The sequence below is a fragment of the Chiloscyllium plagiosum genome, unplaced genomic scaffold, assembly GCF_037043375.1.
Source record: "Chiloscyllium plagiosum isolate Xiang-an unplaced genomic scaffold, Cpla_swu_hap1 HiC_scaffold_40, whole genome shotgun sequence".
Classification (NCBI taxonomy): Eukaryota; Metazoa; Chordata; class Chondrichthyes; order Orectolobiformes; family Hemiscylliidae; genus Chiloscyllium; species Chiloscyllium plagiosum.
The window spans coordinates 37,116,947-37,138,416 of NW_028270178.1; the positions used below are offsets into that span (position 1 = coordinate 37,116,947).

General features: G+C 52.6%; 1 long non-coding RNA gene across 1 annotated transcript; it reads right to left on the reverse strand.

Moving 5' to 3' along the window:
• Window positions 1–10,265: 10,265 nt before the first annotated feature.
• Window positions 10,266–13,011, reverse strand: LOC148138467 (uncharacterized). Its single transcript, XR_015753980.1, has 3 exons — window positions 12,929–13,011; window positions 11,735–11,800; window positions 10,266–10,381 (listed from the first exon to the last, which is right to left on the reverse strand). It is a non-coding gene; the product is annotated as an uncharacterized LOC148138467 (long non-coding RNA).
• Between the last annotated feature and the right edge of the window lie 8,459 nt (window positions 13,012–21,470).

Sequence of the window (21,470 nt, forward strand, 5' to 3'; positions counted from 1 at the left end):
AGACAGAGGCTGTTCGAACATGGGGATAGGCCAGGGAAGTGTTCAGAGTACCTGACTAGGAACAGGCGAGCTCCCCAATCCATTGCTGCAATCAGAGACAGTGCCGGGGTCCTTACATACGGTGCTAAAAAAGATTAATGAGGCTTTTCGGAGCTTTTACTCTGAATTGTATCAGTCTGAAGGTTGAGAAAACAGGAGGGCTAAAATAGAGACCTTTTTTAAGAACCTGGGCCTCCCAGGGGTAACCTTGGAACAGGCCTCTCTCCTTAATGCCCCCTTGACAATTCAGGAAATACAGGAGGCAGCTATGCAACTTCAGAGTGGGAAAGCGCCTGGCCCTGATGGTCTCCCGGGTGAGTTTTACAAAATGTTCAGAGGGATTCTGTGAGGGGCGATGTTGGAGATGTACAGTCACTCCTATATGCATGAATGCTGACCACCATCTTTGAGAGAAGCTAATATTTCCTTAATTCTTAAGAAGGGGAGGTTTCCTGAGGATTGTGGCTCATAAAGGCCCATCTCTCTATTAATTACAGATTTCAAGACTCTGTCCAAGATCCTGGCGCTGAGATTGGAAAGGGCGTTGCCCCGAATTATTACAGAGGACCAGACAGGCTTTCTCAGGGGCCGAAGGTCCTCTAATAACATTAGAAGTTTGCTGAATGTGGTCCAAGTTTATCAGCAATGATCAGTTCAGGGGTTGGTGATTTCCTTAGATGATGAGAAACCATTTGACCGGGTGGAATGGCCGCATCATTGTTATGTCTCCGAATAATTTGGGTTGGGTGGAGTGTTTGCTCGGTGGGTGGATGATTTACATCGCCACCTTCTGGCCACGGTCACCACCAACAGGATAAAGTCTGGAAATTTAAAACTCTGGGTTTTCTGTCAACCGCGGTCTGAAAGACAGGGAATTTGGGGAATTCTGCCCATTCCTACCACACCTTTAATGTTTGTGATAACACAGAGAACAGCAGGGTCTTCATTTCCAGGGTGTGTACCCAGGTGAGGTATTACACATTCAGTCACACTTTCCCACTCCAGTCATGTGTCTTGTGGAACTTTATTGAGAGAATATCCTGTAACAGGCGGTAAATACAGGAACGAGTGTAGCCTCGCATTGGGAGTTATTCTGGGAATCTCAACAAGTGGGAAGCGGGAAGGGGAAATCTCGATAGGATCAGTTTGATGTTATCATCTTGGGATTCGGGAGATGGGGGTGTAATATCCTTTGGATACACAGCATCAGGATTTGGATTCCTGTTGGGAGATGTCCTGGGAGGTGATGTGAGCCCAGGGAAAACATCAGGGTTTAGGAAAGTGGGACTGGGGTCAAGTTTCAGTTTTGGGTCATGGTTCAGAGGGTGGTCTGGGATGTTCTCTGTTCAGACACTGTCTGTGTTCAGAGATTCCTCATCTTCATTCCTGGTGAATCCACTCAACAATTCAGCATTTAGCGTCTGGATCCTGGAAAAAAATCACAGACATCAGCATACAGAAAGCTTTACTCCAACCCAGTGCTCTCCATATCCTGTCAGTGTTTGATAGGAGACAGTGTAAAGAGAGCTTTACTCTGTATCTAACCCCGTGCTGTCCCTGTCCTGGGAGTGTTTGATGGGGGAATAGTGTAGAGGGAGGTTGACTCTGTATCTAACCCATTGCTGTGTAATGCTATGTTTTAAATGCTGGGACCTGATGGGGGAGAAGGAGACATGCTGCCAGGTCTCCCCTGCCTGTCTGCAGTGTGGTCTGCCTCACAGGGATGTAGTTAGAGCTAAAGCTGTATAATAAAGAGCAGGTTGTTTCAATGAAGTGCATCCACTAATTGCTGTCCCTGACCATGAGGGGTTTGCAAATGTTTTGCAGCCAATGGGGCTCCAGCGAGCGGTGACATCACCGTATGAATTGTGTGTGAAGATGGTGAACATGTGCCGAGACTGTAACTTCACCAAAACGTATCACACACAGTGTTCATCTCCAGTAAGGGTTGTGTTACTGAACAAAGAGTTCAAGGGGTGCAGGGTCATAGCTCCCTAAACTGGAATCACAGGTAGATAGGATAGTGAGGACAGCATTTTACATACTTTCCCATATTGGTCAGTGCACTGGCTATAGGAATTGGGATGTCATGTTGTGCCTGTACAGGACATTGGTTAGGCCAGTTTTGGAATATTGTGTGCAATTCTGGTCTCCCTGCTTTGGAGGGATGTCGTGAAACTTGAAGGAGTTCAGAAATGATTTACAAGGATGTTGCCAGGGTTGAAGGGTTTGATCGATAGGGAGAGGCTTTGGCTGTTTTCCCTGGACCTTCAGAGGTTGAACGGTGACCTGATAAAGGTTTCTAAAGCGACGAGGGGCTTGAAAAGGAGAAATAGACAAGATATTTTTCCTGGGGAGAGCGAGTTCAGAACTGGAGGTCAAAGGTGAAGAAGGAAAGGTACATAAAGGACCTGAGGGACAACTTTTTCATGGAGAGAATGGTGCGTGTACGGAATGCGCTGCCAGAGGAAGTGATGGAGGCTGATACAAATACAACATTTAAAGGGCATCTGGATGGGTATGTGAATAGGAAGGGTTTAGAGGGATATGGGCCAAGTGCTAGCAAATGAGACTAGATTAGTTTGGGATATCTGGTCAGCATGACGAGTTAGACTGAAGGGTCTGGTTCCGTGCTGTACATCTCTAAAGCTCAGGAGCTCACTTCTTGATATCGATGTCACAAAATGGAACAGCTTCAATTCCCCCATTTCCTGCACCTTCCCATCCCCAGCTACCCACTCCCATCACTTACGTCTCATATCGAGAGTGATTTCAGCCTCATCAGTGTGACTCCCGTCCTGGGAAGACACCATGCATTTGTAAATCCCACTGTCCTTTACGCTGGCTGCGTTGATACGGAGACCCCAGGGAAAGCTTTGGATCCGCTTTCTGTACTTAACTGAAGAGAGTGGAGAGAGAACAAGAAGGAGGAATCCGCTGTTAACGGTGGCAGGTGATCTCAAACAGGGCCAGCAGCAGATTACGGTCCACTCCTGCAGAGAGTGACTGAGTTCATCATTGCCTCTGAACCTGTTCAATCCTTCAGCAGAGAGTTGCTGGGGAAGTGAAAGGCCATTATCCTTAAGAAAGGAGACAGCGACAATTGAAGCCACAATGATGTGCTGTCACTGTCACTGCCAGGGTCGGGAAAGCAACAAGGTCTGTGACAGATACAGAGGCTCTGCCTTGTTGTAGATCACACAACACACAGGGACAACTAGCCATTTGGATACAAACTGGCTCCAAGGTAGGAGACAGAGGGCAGTGTTGGAGGGTTGCGATTCAGACTGGAGGCCTGTGACCAGTGGTGAGCCACAAGGATCGCTGCTGGGTCCACTGCTTTTCGTCATTGAGAGAAATGATTTGGATGTGAACATAGGGAGGTATGGTCAGTAAGTTTGCAGGTGACATCGAAACTAGAGTTGTAGTGGACAGCGAAAAAGGTTACCTCAGATTACAACAGGATCTTGACCAGATGGGCCAATGGGCTGAGAAGTGGCAGATGGAGTTTAATTCAGATCAATGTGAGGTGCTGCATTTTGGAAAAACAAATCAGAGCAGGACTTATACACTTAATGGTAAGGTCCTAGGGTGTGTTGCTGAACAAAGACACCTTCCAGTGCAAATTCATAGCTCCTTGAAAGTAAAGTCACAGCGAGATAGGATAGTGAAGGGAGTGTTTGGTATACTTTCCCTTACTGATCAGAGTATTGAGGAGAGATGCTGAGAGCTCATTTGTGCTGTACAGGACATTGGTTAGGCCACTTTTGCAACACTGCTTGCAATTCTGGTCTCCTTCCTATCGGAAAGATGTTGTGAAACTTGAAAGGGTTCAGAAAAGATTTACAAGGATGTTGCCAGGGTTGGAGGATTTGAGCTACAGGAGGGGCTGTTTTCATTGTAGGGTCAGAGGCTCAGGGCTGACCTTATACAGGTTTATAAAATCATGAAGGGTATGGCTGGAGTAAATAGACAAGGTGCTCTCCCTGGCGTAGGCGAGTCCAGAACTAGACGGCATAGGTTTAGAGAGAGGGGAAAGATTTAAACTGGACCAAAGGGGCATCTTTTTCACGCAGAAGGTAATGCATGTATGGAATAAGCTGCCAGAGGAAGGCTGGTACAACGCCAATATTTAAAATGTATCTGCATGGGTACATGAATAGGAAGGATTTTGAGAGAAATGGGCCAAGTGCTGGAAATTGGGATGAGATTAATTTAGGATACCTGGTCGGCATGGACAAGTTGGACTGAAAGGTCTGTTTCCGTGCTGTACAGCTCTATGACCCTATGTTGGACTTTGAAATCCCATGTTAACTTGTAACTAGGGCAACAAGGGATGTGATAAACACCAGCGATGTACCATCCCACGAGTGAGTAAAAGAATGAAACTTGCTGAGCAATGAATGAATGGACAAGATGTGCTGAAGGACAGCCATTAGTTGGGATGGATTGTAGCCTTTGAGAGAAAGGGGGATGTTTTCTCCAGTCTCACCCCAGACACTTATATACCTGAGCAATGTAATGTTTTAGAGGTTATAGGCAGCTGTGAAGCAAAATCTACGAAACCCAGGCTCCAGTTTGTTTTAAGGTTGCAAGAGACAATATAAATGGTGCCACATTTTGGAAAATAATGTGGTCGGCCCAGTGGCTCAGTGGTTAGCACCGCTGCCTCACGGTGCCAGGGGCCTGGGTTTGATCCCACCCTCTGGCGCCTGTCTGTGGAGTTTGCACATTTTCCCCGTGTCTGCGTGGGTTTCCACCGGGTGCACCGATTTCCTCCCACAGTCCAAAGATTTGCATTTTAGGGTGGATTGGCCATGCTAAGTTTCCCAATAGTGTGCAGGGTCGTGCAGGTTAAGGTGGATTGGCCTGTGGGAAATACTGGGGCAAGATTAGATACTGCCTGACCTGCTGTGCTTTTCCAGCACCACTCTAACCTTGATCTGATCTCCAGCATCTGCAGTCCTCATTCTCGCCCAGTGGTACAAACCCAAAGTGCCCAGGAATGTGTAGGTTCGGGTGGACTGGCCAGTGCTAAATAACCCATAGTGTACAGGGATGTTCACCTTAGGGTGAATTGGTCATGCTAAATTGACCCACAATGTCCAAGAATGTGTAGGTGACGGTGGATTAGCCAGTGCTAAATAACCTCTCGTGTACAGGGATGTGCAGGTTAGGGTGGATTGGCCATGCTAAATTACCCATAGTGTCCAGGGATGTATAGGTTAGGGTGGATTGACCATGCTAAATTACTGATCGTGTCCAGTGATGTGCAGGTTAGGGTGGATTGACGGTGCTAAGTTACCCATAATGTCCAGGGATGTGTCAGTTACGGTGGATTTGCCATGCTAAATTACCCATAGCATCCAGAGATGAGCAGGTTAAGGTGGATTGGCCATGCTAAATTACCCATAGCATCCAGAGATGAGCAGGTTAGGTTGGATTGGCTGTGCTAAATTCCCTATAGTCTCCCGGGATATGTAGGTTATGGTGGATTAACCATTGGGAATACAGCGATGCGGATGGCTGGGAAGCTTTTTGGTGTTTCGTTGTGGAGTTGTTAGCAGAATGGCCTATTTTCACACTGTAGGGAATTCTATGTTGTTGGAAACTCCCACAGAGTCCATGTGTGTATTGGGAGAGGAAGAATGTACAGAGTGTGTCTCACTCTCTTCCTGTTAAACAGCTCACTATGGGTTCAGGAAGACCAACATGGAGGGGGTTATGGGAGTGGCTTGTGGACGGGAGTCACGAAGGAGAAAGACCTACCAATGACCCGGCCATTGTTGTACACCAGTTTTCTGGAACCATCCTGCTTTATGAATACCCACGTCACGTCAGGATTAGGCCCAAAGTCAGGCGAGTGACGGCACAGAAGGTCAGCGGCTGGAGGAAGGAGAGAGAGGAATTAAAATCACCCAAAGGCTCTCCAGAGACAATGCCGCACTGGCACCCAACACAACGGTAGGCAGGGGGTGGGGTGCCAGTGAGTCACAGGGCATCAACAAACCATCTCAGGCAACACATTCCCCCCACAGTCCCTCAGGGTGGGCACAACAATTTAAGCAGGTCGTAGCAAGATGTGATGAAGAGGAAATTACAGAGGTAGGGAGGGGAATGGAGCTGGAGGCGGTTACAGAGATAGGGAGGGGGTGTAGGGGCTGGAGGGGGTTACAGAGGTAGGGAGGGGAATGGAGCTGGAGGCGGTTACAGAGATAGGGAGGGGGTGTAGGGGCTGGAGGGGGTTACAGAGATAGGGAGGGTTGTAGGGGCTGGAGGAGGTTACAGAGATAGGGAGGGTTGTAGAGGCTGGAGGAGGTCACAGAGGTAGGGAGGAGTGTAGGGGTTACAGAGATAGGGAGGGGTGTAGGGGCTGGAGGAGGTTACAGAGATAGGGAGGGTTGTAGAGGCTGGAGGAGGTCACAGAGGTAGGGAGGGGTGTAGGGGTTACAGAGATAGGGAGTGGTGTCGGGGCTGGAGGGGGTTACAGAGATAGGGAGGGGGTGTAGGGGCTGGAGGGGGTTACAGAGATAGGGAGGGGTGTAGGGGCTGGAGGATGTTACAGAGGTAGGGAGGGTTGTAGGGGCTGGAGGGGGTTACAGAGATAGGGAGGGGTGTAGGGGCTGGAGGATGTTACAGAGATAGGGAGGGGGTGTAGGGGCTGGAGGGGGTTACAGAGATAGGGAGGGGATGTAGGGGCTGGAGGAGGTTACAGAGATAGGGAGGGATGCAGAGGTTATGGGGTTGGCGGAGAATACAGAGATGGGAATGTGTGCTGTGATCCTCACAAATATGGCTCTCTACCTGCACTCTCTCTCCATCCCCCACACCTCCCGAACTCTCCCCCCGACCACCTCTCGAACCCTCCCCCCACCTCCCGAACCCTCCCCCCCCCTCCCCCCCCCACCTCCCGAACCCTCTCACACCAATGTCTCACTTACGTGTTCCACGCCTTCTGATGATCATGGGATTATCGGCGATCACAGAGAAAGGTTCACTCGGAGGTGCTGTCAAGTAACAGAGGACTGATCTCACCAGAAAGTAGCAGACACTTCAACCCTGTACTGTCCCTGTCCTGGGAGTGTTTTGATGGGGTCAGTGTTTAGGGAGCTTTACTCTGTATCTAACCCCGTGCTGTTGCTGTCCTAGGAACGTTTGATGGGGGGACAGTGTAGGGTGAGCTCTAATCTGTATCTAATGCCCATCTGTCCCTGTCTTGGGAGACTGGACAGTGTCGAGGGAGCTTCCCTCTTTATTATTGCATTAATGAAGTGTTGTGAGCTGTTGAGAGGGTGAGATGTCCCCGTCTATCTCCCTCCTGGTTGCAGTGACTAACTCTGACTGACCTGGTGCTTGGTCCGAACTGTACCATAAAGAGGATGTTGGTTGTACTCAGTGCCTGTCCCGGTGAGACTCTGTGGTAGTTCCTGACTGTGAGGGACCTCCCCATTACTCTTGGTCAGTCAGACACCAGGGTGTGTTCCCACAGTGGGACCTGCTGACCCACAACCCCATGTCTAACCTAAGGGTGCCTTAAACCAAACTTAATTCAGCCCCACCTCCGAAATTGTTGGCACGGGTCTGGAAACTTCCCCAATTCCACAGTGTCCCAAACTGTCCTGTGGCCGAGAGCAGCCTGTCCCTCTCCCCCGTCACATACCCTTCACATGGAGCTGGATCGCCACCCGGTCAGTGAGTTTCCCATCCTGGGAGGTCACCTCACACGTGTATGTCCCACTGTCGTAAGGAAACACCTTCCTCATGTAGAGACCATTTGTCACAGCGTCAATCCGATCTTTAAAGGGTCCTGTGAGAGAGGAAGTCGTCATGTGTCTGAAAGAGAGAGAGAGAGAGAGATAGGAGGGGAGAGAAAGACGGTGGGGGAGAGAGACAGGATGGGAGAGAGACAGGATGGGAGAGAGGGACGGGGGCCGTGAGAGAAAGACAGGAGGAGAGAGAGAGACAGGAGGGAGAGAGAATCAGGAAGGGAGAGTGAGAGACAGGAGGGGAGAGAGAGACCAGGAGAGAGAGAGAATCAGGAAGGGAGAGTGAGAGACAGGAGGGGAGAGAGAGACCAGGTGAGAGAGAGAATCAGGAAGGGAGAGTGAGAGACAGGAGGGGAGAGAGAGACAGGAGTGGAGAGAGAGTCAGTGGAGAGAAAGACGCAGGTGAGGTGCAGGGGAGAGAGAGAGGCACTGGCGAGAGAGAGATGGGAGGGGAGAGAGGTGGGGTGGGACAAAGAAAAGAGAGCGAAAGCGAGAGAGAGAGGGAGAGGGTGCGAAAGTCAGAGGGGGCGAGAAACTGGAGCCTGACATGGAGAAGGGAGTGAGAAGGAGAGATGGTGAGAGAGAGAGGAAGAGGGATGGATGGAATGCAAAAGCGAGAGAGAGAAAGGATAGCAAAAGGGAAAAAGTTGAGAGAAAGCCAAGAAGGAACAAATGAGAGAAGAGAGAGACAAGAGAATGAGGTGTCGGGAGTGGGGAGTGTGTGTGGGGGGTGTAAGAAGAGAGAGAGAGAGAGAGAGCAGGAATCAGAGAATCAGAGATGTACAGCATAGAAACAGATATCCCAACCCAACCTTGTCCCACCTGCCAGCACCCGGCCCATATCTCTCCAAACGCTTCCTATTCATCTACCCATCCAAATGCCTCTTAAATGTTGTAATTGTACCAGCCCCCACCACATCCTCTGGCAGCTCATTCCACACACGTACCACCCTCTGGGTGAAAAGGTTGCCCCTTAGGTCTCTTTTATATCTTTCCCCTCTCACCCTAAACCTATGATCCTCTAGTTCTGGACTCGCTGACCACAGGGAAAAGGCTTTGTCTATTGATCCTATCCATGCCCCTCATGGTTTTGTATACCTCTATAAGGTCACCCCTCAGCCTCCGACGCTCCAGGGAAAACAGCCCCAGCCTGTTCAGCCTCTCCCTGTAGCTCAGACCCTCCAACCCTGGCAACATCCTTGTAAATCTTTTCTGAACCCTTTCAAGTTTCACAACATCTTTCCGATAGGAAGGAGACCAGAATTGCACGCAATATTCCAACAGTGGCCTAACCAATGTCCTGTACAGCCACAACATGACCTCCCAACTCCTGTACTCAATACTCTGATCGATAAAGGAAAGCATACCAAACGTCGCCTTCACTATCCTATCTACCTGGGACTCCACTTTCAAGGAGCTATGAACTTGCACTCCAAGGTCTCTTTGTTCAGCAACACACCCTCGGACCTTACCATTAAGTGTATAAGTCCTGCTTAGGTTTGCTTTCCCAAAATGCTGCACCTCGCATTTATCTGAATTAAACTCCATCTGCCACTTCTCAGCCCATTGGCCCATCTGGTCCAGATCCTGTTGTGATCTGAGGTAACCTTCTTCGCTGTCCACTACACCTCCAATTTTGGTGTCATCTGCAAACATACTAACTGTACCTCTTCTGCTCACATCCAAATCATTTATGTAAATCACAAAAAGTAGAGGACCCAGCACCGATCCTTGTTGCACTCCACTGGATCAAGGTCTCCACTCTGAAAAACTACCCTCCACCACCACCCTCCGTCTTCTACTTTTGAGTCAGTTCTGTAACCAAATGATGAGTTCTCCCTTTATTCCGTGAGATCTAACCTTGCTAACCAGTCTCTCATGTGGAACCTTGTCGAACGCCTTACTGAAGTCCATATAGATCACATCTACCTCTCTGCCCTCATCAACCTCTTTGTTACTTCTTCAAAAAAACTTAATCAAGTTTGTGAGACATGATTTCCCACGCACAAAGCCATGTTGACTATCCATAATCAGTTCTTGCCTTTCCAAATACATGTACATCCTGTCCCTCAGGATTCCCTCCTACAACGTGCCCATCACCGACGTCAGGCTCACTGGTCGTTAGAAAGAGAAAAGGGAAGGGAGAAGGTGAAAAGAGACCGAAATAGAAAAAAAACGAAGGGAGGCAGAGAGAGAGTGAGTGCGGGAAAACAAGAGAGGGGGAGTGTGAGGGATTGAGAGAGAGAGAAAGGGAGAAAGGGAGATAGGGGGAGAGAGAAAGAGGGAGAGAGGGAGAGAGGGTGAGAGAGAGATTGAGAGAGAGAGAGAGAGAAAGACGTGACAAGGGGCAGTGACAGACAGAAGGAGAGCGATTGCCCACAGACAGAGCTGAAGGTAACAGCTTGCCCTGACCAGGTGCCCTACAGATTGTGTAAGGGTTGCGACAGAGACAGACTCACGTGTTGAACGGCTGTCCGAGGCCATTACATCCATAGAACTATCCGTTCGAACCAACTTCCAATCGATCTGAGGGTTCAGTCCATACTCAGGCGAGTACAGGCATGTAAGGACAGCAGCTGGAGGGGGGGTGGAGACAGAGATAAGGTCACATCTGCAGAAGTGATGTCCCATTAAGAGTGGCACAGTGGTGAGCAGTGGTGACAGTGGTCTCAGCACCAGGGACCCGGGTTTGATGCCATCCTCAGGTGACTGTCTGTGTGGGAGTTTGCACATTCTCCCAGTGTGCGTGGGTTTCTTCCAGGTGCTCCAGTTTCCTCCCACAGTCCGAAGATTACCCATATATTACCCATAGTGCCCAGGAATGTGAAAGTTAGGATGGATTGGCCATGGGAAATTACCCCATAGTGCCCTGGGATCTGCCGGTGAGGGTGGATTGGCCATGCTAAATTAACCATAGTTTTCAGGGATGTGCAGGTTAGGGTGGATTGGCCATGCTAAATTACCCATAGTGCTCAGGGATGTGCAGGTTAGGGTGGATTGGCCATGCTAAATTACCCATAGTGTTCAGGGATGTGTAGGTTAGGTGCATCAGTTAGGAGTAAATGTAGAGAAATATGGGAGGGGAATGGATGTGGGTGAGTTCCTCTTCAGAGGCTCGGTGTGGACTTGTTGGGCCAAAGGGCATGTTTCCACAATCTAGGGCTTCAATGATTCAGAACTTCAATCCTCCAATAGTTCGGACTCAGTAGGTTTTCGGGGCAGGAGGAGGTTACAGAGATAGGGAGGGGTGTAGGGTCTGGAAGGGGTTACAGAGATAGGGAGGGGGTGTAGGGTCTGGAAGGGGTTACAGAGATAGGGAGGGGGCGTAGGGTCTGGAAGGGGTTACAGAGATAGGGAGGGGGTGTAGGGTCTTGAAGGGGTTACAGAGATAGGGAGGGGGCGTAGGGTCTGGAAGGGGTTACAGAGATAGGGAGGGGGCGTTGGGTCTGGAAGGGGTTACAGAGATAGGGAGGGGGTGTAGGGTCTGGAGGAGGTTACAGAGATAGGGAGGGGTGTAGGGACTGGAGGAGGTTACAGAGATAGGGAGGGGTGTATGGGCAGGAGGAGGTTACAGAGATAGGGAGGGGTGTAGGGGCTGGAGGGGATTACAGAGATAGGGAGGGGGCGTAGGGTCTGGAAGGGGTTACAGAGATAGGGAGGGGGTGTCGGGGCTGGAGGGGATTACAGAGATAGTGAGGTTTGGAGAGACAGAGGGGGATTCAGGGATACGGAGGGGTATAAATGCCAGAGGGGGGTAACTGAGACCGTGATGGGGTGTGGACCTGTAGTATTCCGGTTCCCTTTCACTAATCACTGCCCCCCCCCCCCCCATGTGTTTGCAGCAATTGCTGCTCTCAATCCCCAAAGCAGCCTGTGCTGCTCCCCACCTCCCGATCCCACAATAGCCAACACAATGATGTGATACTTACACCCCCCACTGGGAACTTCCACCCTCTGAGTGTTGGTGGTCACATGGGCGCGTGTGTACTGAGGCACTGTGAACAGAGACAGGACACTGTTAGATGGACTGGACACAACCAGATTCTTGGTCATATCGATGTAAAATGCTCCAGCGAGGGAAGAGTTAATCTGCGAGCTGGCGCTCCAGCTCCACCCACATGCATATTAGCTTTTAGACCACGCTGAAGGCAGTTTCACTCAGAGAGGAAGAGACACAGAGGAGCAGTGGGAATGGGACAGGTTGGTAATCCAGAGCCTGAAGCTAATGTTCTGGCGACATGTGTCTCCATCCCACCCTAACACGGGGTGACGTTGGAATGCTGCACCAGGGCCAGAGCAGGGAACAGGGCAGCGGGCTGCAGTTAGATCACTGAGTGACCCAGACATAACCGATCCTCGCCCAACTCCAGTGGAAGGGAAAGGAGATATCAAAGGGAACTGGGTGTAGGATGGCTGTGAGAGGGACTGCCTGAGGTCACAGGTCACGCAGAACATGAGGACCAGATTATATTTCCAACCAATGAGAGAGACAGAGAGACAGGGACCGACAGAGAGAGAAAAGGAAAGACTCAGATAGAGAGACTGTTACAGACAAACAGATATAGACGTGGTGACAATCCTGGCTTGTCCTCACTGCTTTCTGCATTTCAGATCCGAAAATAAACCAGCTAGAGAGAAATAGACCATCCTGTTCACAGAAACACATCGTGAAAAGCTCCCTCTTCTCTGTCCCCATCAAACACTCCCAGGGCAGGGTTAGCATGGGGTTAGATACAGAGTAAAGCTCCCTCTGCACTGTCCCCCATCAAACACTCCCAGGGCAGGGTTAGCATGGGGTTAGATACAGAGTAAAGCTCCCTCTGCACTGTCCCCCATCAAACACTCCCAGGGCAGGGTTAGCATGGGGTTAGATACAGAGTAAAGCTCCCTCTGCACTGTCCCCGTCAAACCCTCCCAGGGCAGGGACAGCACGGGGTTAGATACAAAGTAAACCTCCTTCTACACTTTTCCACATCAAACACTCCCAGAACACAGGCGTTTCACGGGGTTAGAAACAGTAACGCTCCTTCTACACTGCCCGAGTATAAAAGGTGGATACTGTGCCCTATTGTGGCCCTGCTCAGTGTAATCTTGTGGGGAGTGAATTTGTTGTTACTGCTTACAGTCCTTGCAGCTTTCAGTTATGACCTGTTGATCATTGATAGTTTGAACAGTAAAACATAATGGAAACAGTGTCTTGTTGGACACAGTGTGATGGTGAAACATCAACTACAGGGAGGACAGCAAGACAGGAAGATAACGTGGCAGTGTGGGAGAGCAAGGGGATAGGAGGAGAAACCAGGAGAGAGGGACAGAGAGAAAGAGAAACACAGAGAGAGGGAGAGAGAGAGAGAGAGGGAGAGAGAGAGAGAGAGGGAGAGAGAGAGGATAAAGAGAGAGGGTGAGAAAGAGGCAGAGGAAAGAGTCGACACAACAACACAGACACACAGTGGTGGAAGTTGCCGCAGATTGGAAGCAATTATTCAACATCAAGATCACGGGTTCAATTTATTATTACCCTGTCCGACAGTCAGAACTGAGGAAGTGCAGCACTGTCGGAGGGTCAGTACTGAGGGAGCACCGCACTGTCGGAGGGTCAGTACTGAGGGAGTGCCGCACTGTCCGAGGGTCAGTACTGAGGGAGCACCGCACTGTCGGAGGGTCAGTACTGAGTGAGTGCCGCACTGTCCGAGGGTCAGTACTGAGGGAGTGCCACACTGTCCGACAGTCAGTACTGAGGGAGTGCCGCACTGTCCGAGAGTCAGTACTGAGGGAGTGCAGCACTGTCGGAGGGTCAGTACTGAGGGAGCACCGCACTGTCGGAGGGTCAGTACTGAGGGAGTGCCGCACTGTCCGAGGGTCAGTACTGAGGGAGTGCCGCACTGTCAGAGGGTCAGTACTGAGGGAGTGCCGCACTGTCCGAGGGTCAGTACTGAGGGAGTGCCACACTGTCCGACAGTCAGTACTGAGGGAGTGCCGCACTGTTGGAGGGTCAGTACTGAGTGAGTGCCGCACTGTCCGAGGGTCAGTACTGAGGGAGTGCCACACTGTCCGACAGTCAGTACTGAGGGAGTGCCGCACTGTCCGAGGGTCAGTACTGAGGCAGCTCTGCATTGTCCGAGGGTCAGTACTGAGGGAGCACCACACTGTCCGAGGGTCAGTACTGAGGGATGGCAGCACTGTCGGAGGGTCAGTACTGAAGGAGCACTGCACTGTCCGAGGGTCAGTATTGAGGGAGTGTCGCACTGTCGGACGGTCAGTACTGAGGGAGTGCCGCACTGTCCGAGGTTCAGTACTGAGTGAGTGCCGCACTGTCCGAGGGTCAGTAGTGAGTGAGTGCCGCACTGTCCAAGGGTCAGTACTGAGTGAGTGCCGCACTGTCGGAGGGTCAGTACTGAGGGAGTGCCGCACTGTCCGAGGGTCAGTACTGAGGGAGTGCCGCACTGTTGGAGGGTCAGTACTGAGGGAGTACCGCACTGTCGAAGGGTCAGTACTGAGGGAGTACCGCACTGTCGGAGGGTCAGTGCTGAGGGAGTGCCGCACTGTCGGAGGGTCAGTACTGAGGGAGTGCCTCACTGTCGGAGGGTCAGTACTGAGTGAGTGCCGCACTGTCGGAGGGTCAGTACTGAGGGAGTGCCGCACTGTCGGAGTGTCAGTACTGAGGGAGAGCCGCATTGTCGGAGGGTCAGTACTGAGTGAGTGCCGCACTGTCCAAGGGTCAGTACTGAGTGAGTGCCGCATTGTCGGAGGGTCAGTACTGAGTGAGTGCCGCACTGTCGGAGGGTCAGTACTGAGGGAGAGCCGCATTGTCGGAGGGTCAGTACTGAGTGAGTGCCGCACTGTCCAAGGGTCAGTGTTGAGTGAGTGCCGCATTGTCGGAGGGTCAGTACTGAGTGAGTGCCGCACTGTCGGAGGGTCAGTACTGAGGGAGAGCCGCACTGTCCGAGGGTCAGTACTGAGGGAGGGCAGCACTGTCGGAGGGTCAGTACTGAAGGGGCACTGCACTGTCCGAGGGTCAGTATTGAGGGAGTGCCGCACTGTCGGACGGTCAGTACTGAGGGAGTGCCGCACTGTCGGACGGTCAGTACTGAGGGAGAGCCGCATTGTCGGAGGGTCAGTACTGAGTGAGTGCCGCACTGTCCGAGGGTCAGTACTGAGTGAGTGCCGCACTGTCCAAGGGTCAGTACTGAGTGAGTGCCGCACTGTCGGAGGGTCAGTACTGAGGGAGAGCCGCACTGTCGGAGGGTCAGTACTGAGGGAGGGCCGCACTGTCGGAGGGTCAGTACTGAGGGAGCGCCGCACTGTCCGAGGGTCAGTACTGAGGGAGTGCCGCACTGTTGCAGGGTCAGTACTGAGGGAGTACCGCACTGTCGGAGGGTCAGTACTGAGGGTGTACCGCACTGTCCGAGGGTCAGTACTGAGGGAGCACCACACTGTCGGAGGGTCAGTACTGAGGGAGTGCGGCACTGTCGGAGGGTCAGTACTGAGGGAGTGCCGCACTGTCGGAGGGTCAGTGCTGAGGGTGTGCGGCACTGTCGGAGGGTCAGTACTGAGGGAGTGCCGCACTGTCGGAGGGTCAGTACTGAGGGAGTGCGGCACTGTCGGAGGGTCAGTACTGAGGGAGCACCACACTGTCCGACAGTCAGTACTCAGGGAGCACCACACTGTCAGAGGGTCAGTACTGAGGGAGTGCCGCACCGTCGGAGAGTCAGGACTGAGGGAGCACCACACTGTTGGAGGGTCAGTACTGAGGGAGAGCCGCACTGTCGGAGGGTCAGTACTGAGGGAGCACCACACTGTTGGAGGGTCAGTACTGAGGGAGTGCCGCACTGTCGGAGGGTCAGTACTGAGGGATCACCGCACTGTCCGAGGGTCAGTACTGAGGGAGAGCCGCACTGTCGGAGGGTCTGTACTGAGGGAGTGCCGCACTGTCCGAGGGTCAGTACTGAGGAGCGCCGCATTGTCGGAGGGTCAATACTGAGGGAGCGCCGCACTGTCGGAGGGTCAGTACTGAGGGAGCACCACACTGTTGGAGGGTCAGGACTGAGGGAGCACCACACTGTCGGAGGGTCAGTACTGAGGGAGCGCCGCACTGTCGGAGGGTCAGTACTGAGGGAGCACCACACTGTTGGAGGGTCAGGACTGAGGGAGCACCACACTGTCGGAGGGTCAGTACTGAGGGAGCGCCGCACTGTTGGAGGGTCAGTACTGAGGGAGCACTGCACTGTCGGAGGGTCAGTACTGAGGGAGTGCCGCACTGTTGGTGGGTCAGTACTGAGGGAGTGCCGCACTGTTGGAGGGTCAGTACTGAGGGATCGCCGCACTGTTGGAGGGTCAGGACTGAGGGAGCACCACACTGTTTAAGGGTCAGGACTGAGGGAGTGCCGCACTGTTGGAGGGTCAGTACTGAGGGAGCGCCGCACTGTTGGAGGGTCAGTGCTGAGGGAGCACTGCACTGTCGGAGGGTCAGGACTGAGGGAGTGCCGCACTGTTCGAGGGTCAGTACTGAGGGAGCGCCGCACTGTCAGAGGGTCAGTACTGAGGGAGTGCCGCACTGTCGGAGGGTCAGGACTGAGGGAGCACCGCACTGTTGGAGGGTCAGTACTGAGGGAGCGCCGCAATGTCGGAGGGTCAGTACTGAGGGAGCACCACACTGTCTGAGGGTCAGTACTGAGGGAGCACCGCACTGTCCGAGGGTCAGTACTGAGGGAGAGCCGCACTGTCGGAGGGTCTGTACTGAGGGAGTGCCACACTGTCCGAGGGTCAGTACTGAGGGAGGGCCGCACTGTCGGAGGGTCAGTACTGAGCGAGCGCCGCATTGTCGGAGGGTCAGTACTGAGGGAGCGCCGCACTGTCGGAGGGTCAGTACTGAGGGAGCACCACACTGTTGGAGGGTCAGTACTGAGGGAGCGCCGCACTGTTGGAGGGTCAGGACTGAGGGAGCACCACACTGTTGGAGGGTCAGTACTGAGGGAGCACTGCACTGTCGGAGGGTCAGTACTGAGGGAGTGCCGCACTGTTGGTGGGTCAGTACTGAAGGAGTGCCGCACTGTTGGAGGGTCAGTACTGAGGGATCGCCGCACTGTTGGAGGGTCAGGACTGAGGGAGCACCACACTGTTTAAGGGTCAGGACTGAGGGAGTGCCGCACTGTTGGAGGGTCAGTACTGAGGGAGCGCCGCACTGTTGGAGGGTCAGTGCTGAGGGAGTACTGCACTGTCGGAGGGTCAGTACTGAGGGAGTGCCGCACTGTTGGAGGGTCAGTACTGAGGGAGCGCCGCACTGTTGGAGGGTCAGTACTGAGGGAGCGCCGCACTGTTGGAGGGTCAGTACTGAGGGAGCGCCGCACTGTTTAAGGGTCAGGACTGAGGGAGTGCCGCACTTTGGTGGGTCAGTACTGAGGGAGTGCCGCACTGTTTGAGGGTCAGTACTGAGTGAGTGCCGCACTGTTGGAGGGTCAGTACTGAGGGAGCGCTGCACTGTCGGAGGGTCAGTACTGAGGGAGTGCTGCACTGTTGGAGGGTCAGTACTGAGTGAGTGCCGCACAGTCGGAGGGTCAGTACTGATGGAGTGCCGCACTGTCGGAGGGTCAGTACTGAGGGAGAGCCGCACTGTCGGATGGTCAGTGCTGAGGGAGTGCCGCACTGTCGGAGGGTCAGTACTGAGGGAGAGCCGCACTGTCGGAGGGTCAGGACTGAGGGAGAGCCGCACTGTTGGAGGGTCAGTACTGAGTGAGTGCCGCACAGTCGGAGGGTCAGTACTGAGGGAGTGCCGCACTGTCGGAGGGTCAGTACTGAGTGAGTACGCACAGTCGGAGGGTCAGTACTGAGGGAGTGCCGCACTGTCGGAGGGTCAGTGCTGAGGGAGTGCCGCACTGTCGGAGGGTCAGTACTGAGTGAGTGCCGCACAGTCGGAGGGTCAGTACTGAGGGAGTGCCGCACTGTTGGAGGGTCAGTACTGAGTGAGTGCCACACAGTCGGAGGGTCAGTACTGATGGAGTGCCGCACAGTCGGAGGGTCAGTCCATCAGGAATTACGTCTTTCCCTCTCAATCCTTACTCCCATCTCAATCTCCCTCTCAAACCTCTCCCCACCGATCTCTCTTTTCATCTCCATCTGCTCTTTCAGTCTTTTCCGTCTTGTCCTGTACCCTTACTTTCTCCATCCCTATCTCTCTGTCTCCCTGCCCTATCCCCCTGTCTCTCTGCCCTAACTCCATCTCCCTCCCTTCAGCATTGGGCTCCCTCCAGCAGTCTGACTCCAGTCTGACCGGTACTCACCTTGCTGTGACAGTAACAACAGCACCAGACGCTGAAGGACACTGTGATTCTGACAGGGTCTGATCACAGCCATGTCTCTCCCTGCACTGAGCCACCTCACCTCCACCCAGGTAACCCTCCTGCCATTGGCTGCACCAGCCCCAAATCCTGCCCACCTCTCATTGTCCATCCTGTTCACCTGGGCCCTCCCTCACACCATCCCCGTGTCCTTCCTCCATTGGCCGACAGCACAGCCCGTGAGTTGGCGTTGGCTCATTGATGGAATGACTGAGACACTTGGTGAAGGGGAGAGGTGGTGACGTGCCAAGAACGAGGCTTTGGATTGGCTGAGGCTGTCTCAGCCATGGCGGACAGTCTGAGGGGACTGGGTCACAATTTCTTGGTCATTTGAACCCGTAATGGAGCCAATTGAAGTTTCTGGATTGTTCCTCATCAAAAGACGCCTTTCCGAATTTCAGTTCGTCATGTTATTCTGTTTGCGAATTTTGTGTCGCCTCGAGACGGTTTCTCTCTTTCTTAATATCACAAAAGGTTCCAGTGGGGATGTGTAACCTGATTGACCCTTTAGACTCCAACATGGGACTGTTCCAGCATTTCATCATCGAGTACAGGAGTTGGTCCATCTTTGTACGAGATGTTGATGAGGTCACATTTGGAATACTGCGTGCAGTTCTGGTCGCCCGACTATGGAAAGGATATTATTAAACTAGAAAGTGTGCAGAAAAGATTTACTAAGATGCTGCCTGGATTGGAGGGTTTGAGTTAAAAGGAAAGTCTGGATAGGCTGAGGTTTTTATCCCTGGAGCGTCGAAGACTGAGGAGGTGACCTTACAGAGGTCTATACAACCATGAGAGGCATTGATGAGGCAGTAAGCTTCCCCCCATTGTAGGGGAGTTGAAATCGAGATGGCACAGGTTTAAGGAGCGAGATACAAAAGTGTCCAGAGGGGACATGTTTTTAACAGAGAGTGGCGAGGGTCTGGAACTGTCACGATGGAAGCGAGTACAATTTCATCATTGACGAAACGTTGAGACAGGGACATGGATGGGATCAGGAGGGAGGGATATGGACCAAACGCTGGCAAATGGGTCGAGATTAATTGTGAACACGGGGCAGCATGGGCAGGTTGCGGTGATGGGCCTGTTCCGGTGCTGTTGACCCTGGATTATGTCTGTGCTGGATCTGTCAGACACTCACTGACCTATACCTGTCCACTGCAGACGTAGAGACGTACAGCACGGAAACAGAGCCTTCCGCCCAACTCCTCCATGCCGACCCGATATCCTCTAATTAATCTAGTCCCTTTTGCCAGCACTTGGCCCATATCCCTCTGAACCCTTCCTATTCATAGACCAATCCAGCTGCCTTTTAACTGCTGTATGGTGGGCATCCCTGACCGATCCACATTGACAGCCCCGCTCCGAGCTGCCCCCTGGAGAAGGTGGGGGTGAGCTGTCTCCTTGACCCGCTGCAGTCCATGTGCTGTGGGTAGACCCACAATGTCCTGAGGGAGGGGATTCCAGGATTCTGACCCAGCCACACTGAAGGAATGGTGATATATTTCCAAGTCAGGATGGTGAGGGGATTGGAGGGGAACTTGCAGGGGGTTGGTGTCCCCATGTGTCTGCTGCCCTTGTCTGAGATGGAAGTGGCTGTGAGGTTGGAAGGTGCTGCCTGAGGATCTTTCATGAATTTCTGCAGTACAGCTTGTAGATGGCACACACTGCTGCTGCTGAGGGTCGGTGGGAGAGGGAGGGGATGTTTATAGATGTAGGGCCAATCAAGGCGGGGGGGGGGGCTGCTTTGTCCTGGATGTTGCCACGTTTCCTGAGTGTTGTGAACCTGTCCCTATCCAGAGCAAGTGGGGAGTATTCCATCACACTCCTGACCTGTGCCTTGGAGATGGTGGACAGGCTTTGGGGAGTCAGGACAGTGAAGGGGTTAAAGGATCAGTCGGCCCAGTTCCCAAAGAACGTGGCCTTGCTCTTGCCTCGATTTACGTTGGCTCCTGAGGCTAGTTAAAACTGGTCGCAGATACTCATGAGTCTGCGCACTGACTGTGGGTCAGAGCTGAAAATGACAGAGTCATCCATGTGCAGGGAGGCTTTGACCTGCAGCCTTCTGCTGCACAGAATAGTCACCCCTCTCAGGCTTACACCCTTCCTAATAGACTCAGCAAAAGGCTCCATCCAGCACACAAATAAGGTAGGAGAATGTGGACAGCCCTGTCTAACTCCAGATCTGATTGGGAAGCTTTCTGATTCCCACCTATTGATTGAGACGACACTAACAATTTTGATGTAGAGCAGTCAGACCCAATTGCAGATTTCCTCCCCAAAGCCCATTTTGGAGAGCACGTCCCACGTGTGTGTGTGATATCCTGTCAAAGGCCTTCGCCTGGTCCCGGTTCATATGACACACATCCATCCCCTTGTCTTTCACGTAGGTGATCGTATCCCTGAGGAGCGTGAGGGTCTCACAGATCGTCCTGCCCAGGTTTGATCAGGGTGGATCACTGATCCCAGAGCAGACCTAACCTTAGAGAGGATTTTGTAATCTGTATTCAGCAGTGAAATTGGGCACCAATTTCTAATTTTCTCCAACTCCCCCTTCCACTTGTAGATGAGGGTGATGACACCTTTCCTCATGGATTCGCACGTGATCCCTGACAGAGTCATACTGTTGTACAACTCTCAGAGGTCCTTCCAACCAAGTCCCACGGAGCCAAATACAAAATGGCTGGTAAGTTGTCACTTCTCGGAGTTTTATTCTTTACTAAGAACTCGAGGGCCTTGGTCTCCTCATCCAGACATAACAGTGGTCCAGTCTCTCCCACACACCGTCATCTAAGATCTCCGTGACCGAGGACAGGAATGACCAGGAGGTCACGCTGTCTGTGGGCTTATTGTCACACAGTCCAGCGTAAAGGATTTGCTGATCCTCAGGATATCAGACTGAGATGACATTACTGAGCTGTCTTCCTCCTTCAGGCTGCTGAGCTCAGAGCTCTCCCTGTGCACCTTCTGGAAGAAGAAACATGAGCATGTCTCATCCTGCTCCACAGTGTGGACCCTTGAGCAGATTCTCTTGGAGGTCTCCGAGGCAAAGAGCGACGCTTGCTGGCTTTTCAGAAGGCCAGTTAGTCTCTGCATCATGGGGCTGTGAGTCTGCGAGGGGAGGCAGAGAGTAACCAGGCACCTGAGTTCCTGAGGGGGAGAATTGACAACAGTGAGATAGCCGGAGAGAGGGGAGGTGTTTATTGGGTTTTTTGGTGGGGGGGTGGTATGGTGGAGGGGGGTGTGGTGGAGGGGGGTGTGGTGTGGGGTGGAGGAGCTTTTGCGAGATAGTTGGGGAGAGCATGAGAGGCAAAGGGTGGGGTTTCGTGGA